Here is a 3,376-nt window from a genome sequence, read left to right on the forward strand (position 1 = left end):
TATGAGGGTTCTATTCATCAACAACTAATTTATTTCTATAATGGAGTGCCGGGTTGCGCAGGGCACCTTCCACAGTAAATGTAAGAAATTAATGCAGGAATCTCTAATCGCTGAAAAATGTAGGCGAGAATGTAAGTGGTCACTGAGAATCTTTGTATTGCTTTACTCTGCACAAAGCAATATAAGGTGGGAAAAGTATCTTGAGTGTCTTCAGAAAATAGAATTAATCACGTAAATTCAACAATTTAACCACAAACAAAAGTATTCCAAAGCTCAGTTTATCACCTTCTTGTTAAAATCCCAAAATGCTGTTGCTCTCACCGAGATCACCATGATGGAATTTAAGGATAAGGAAGATCCAGCTATGAGGCAAATAATACCTCACTTGACTGAAGGTTTCCTTAAGGAGCACAGCAAATAAAACCTGGTCATTTAAAGCTCCATGTTTATAGTCTCAATAAATCTCGGGCCCAATCTCCCTGGTAATTTACCAACGTGGGTGCACTAATCTGGCATCTAAATACTAGGAGTAATTTAGTGAAATAAGATGTGTAAGTGGTCTTGGAATAACCCATAATATTTTCCATGGTTACATTACTTTGGCACCGCCTCATCCAGTCCTCTCTGGCTTTTATCCTACATGATCGTGACAGCTGTTCTCGGCCGTCAGCTTGACTACATCTAGAGTTAAGTAAAATCCCAGGGGCACTACAACTGTGAGGGGTGGGATCCTTTTTTTTTTAAGATTTATTTTTTATTTATTGACTATATGTAAGTAACACTGTAGCTGTCTTCAGACACTCCAGAAGAGAGAGTCAGGTCCCATTACAGATGGTTGTGAGCCTCCTGGTGGTTGCTGGGATTTGAACTCAGGACCTTCAGAAGAGCAGTCAGTGCTCTTAACTGCTGAGCCATCTCTCCAGCCCCCAGGGATTTTTGTTTGTTTTTTTGTTTGTCTGTTTGATTTTTTTTAATTACATCATCTTAAGTGGGAAGACCCACTTAAAAGATCCAGATCTTTTGAGTCCGGAAGCTCCATCTTTAATCTGGGCCACACCCTCTGGCGGTGATGGCCCATGTACAGGACATGGAAGAAGGAAGCTTTCTCTCTTGGCCTTCTTGCCTTCACCTTACTTTCTTTTTTTTTTTAAGATTCATTTATTTATTTATTTATGTAAGTACACTGTAGCTGTCTTCAGACACTCCATAAGAGGGCATCAGATTTCGTTATGGATGGTTGTGAGCCACCATGTGGTTGCTGGGATTTGAACTCGGGACCTTTGGAAGAGCAGTCGGCGCTCTTAACCACTGAACCATCTCACCAGCCCTTCACCTGACTTTCAAGTCCACATTTTCACTAGTGTTAGAGACTACTTTAGGATTCCAGCATCTACTGAAGACTAGTCAAAATATCCAGCCCCATGGACCAAATGACTACTGGATTTTTGGACCTCTGTTGGTAGACAGCCATTACTAGACTAGCAGGAACACAGATTGTAAGCTATTTTAGTCAATCCCCTTCCTATGGAGCTATAGAGTCATTCTATAAGATCTGTTTGTATAGAGAACTGGGAGTAGTGTGACACCTTGTCTGTATCATTAAGAAGCAGCTCTAGAGGAGTTACTGGCAAATAACAGCTGCTGAGAACGGGAGAATCAGTTTGTTCCAGGGAGGAAGTCCCTAACCTTGATAGGTGAGCCAGTCCCAAGTGGTCAAGCCCTAAACACATAGAGATATGAACAACACTAAATGAATTTGGCAGGCTGCATTTGTGTGTGTGTGTGTGTGTGTGTGTGTGTGTGTGTGTGTGTGTGTATAAAACAATAATAATTTTAAAAGTAAGAGACCATGAATTTGGAGAGTGGAGGGTCACAGCAGGAGTTGTGTGTGGGGGAAGAACCATAGGATAGATTATATTAATGCTATATCATATTTTAAAATCCTGAAAAATAAATGTAAAAAGGAGAAGAGGAACAGTGCACATATTAAGCATGGGCTTTGAGAAAGCACTGGGTGTGGGTGTCAGTGACAGCTATTCCTGAACATGCGATTTTGTGGCTTTGAAGTTGCATTGGTCAAAGGATACAATTCGCAACAACCAGTTTCCAAAATTCAGCAATATTTGACAATTAAAGTTTAAAAGTTAGTAGGAATGCCTATTGATTTGAGGAGGCTGGCTTTATTTACTGATCTTCAAGAAGTCCTCCTAAGCCGGGCAGTGGTGGTGCACGCCTTTAATCCCAGCACTTGAGAGGCAGAGGCAGGCGGATTTCTGAGTTCGAGATCAGCCTGCTTTACAGAGTGAGTTCCAGGACAGCCAGGGCTACACAGAAACCCTGTCCCAAAAAAGTGAAATCACAAGCTAGTGTTTGGAGTGCAGCTCTGGTTTAGGGAGGAGGGAGGGGTGCTGCTAAGGATGGAGCACCTGCACTTTGCAGAGTGTCCCTTAATGCTGCTGAGAAGGGCGCTGCTCTTCAGCCCTTTCCATTCCCTGTCCTGAAACTGAGAACTGTAAACACAATTCTGGGAGTTAGGGTGAGTCCTTTCCCTCGCCATTTCCCCTTAAATGTCCCCTCTTTGTGCCTCCATCTCAGGGGTTCAGAAGCGACTCAGAAGGTCTCCTGAAAAAAAAAAAAGAGAGAGAGAGAGAGAGAGTGAGCTTGCCTGTTCCTTTAAACATGGCTAATATTGGTCACATGGAGGAAGGAGCAAAAAATACTTCTAGGATAAGAGCTCATACAGCAAGTCTCTAAAAGCCATGGTCACCTGAGGTCTCACTGGGGACACACGGAGGACTTTTCCCAAAACAGAGTGTGCTAAGTGATGGTACAAAGAATAATGTTATTAGAAAGTACTAAAGACCCTGCCTTTATTGCCACAGCTAAGCAAAAGTTTCTTTTGCAGTGCAGCCATTAAAATACAAACATTAAGTTATATCAAACATCCCTTCTATAGTTGAAAATAGATGTAGATGCATATTTACCTGCACATTAAAATAAAGAAAGAAACCTGGAATGCTGCACAAAATCCTATGAGGCCTGTTTTCTTCTAGTGTTGATAGGGGTGAGCAGTAATGTTCCTAGGAGGAACTTAACTTTATTGTAAAGAGTTCTATGTTCAGACTGGGCATGGAGTCGCATGCCTTTAATTCCAACACTCAGGAGGCAGGTACAGGTGGATCTCTGAATTCAAGACTAGCCTGATCTACATGGTGAGTTCCAGGACATGCAGAGATACATAGAGAAACCCTGTCTCAAAAGAAAAAGAAAAGGGGAAAGAAGAAGAGGAAGAAGAAGAAGAAGAAGAAGAAGAAGAAGAAGAAGAAGAAGAAGAAGAAGAAGAAGAAGAAGAAGAAGAAGAAGAAGAGGAGGAGGA

This window comes from Mus caroli, chromosome 10, assembly GCF_900094665.2.
Source record: "Mus caroli chromosome 10, CAROLI_EIJ_v1.1, whole genome shotgun sequence".
NCBI lineage: Eukaryota > Metazoa > Chordata > Mammalia > Rodentia > Muridae > Mus > Mus caroli.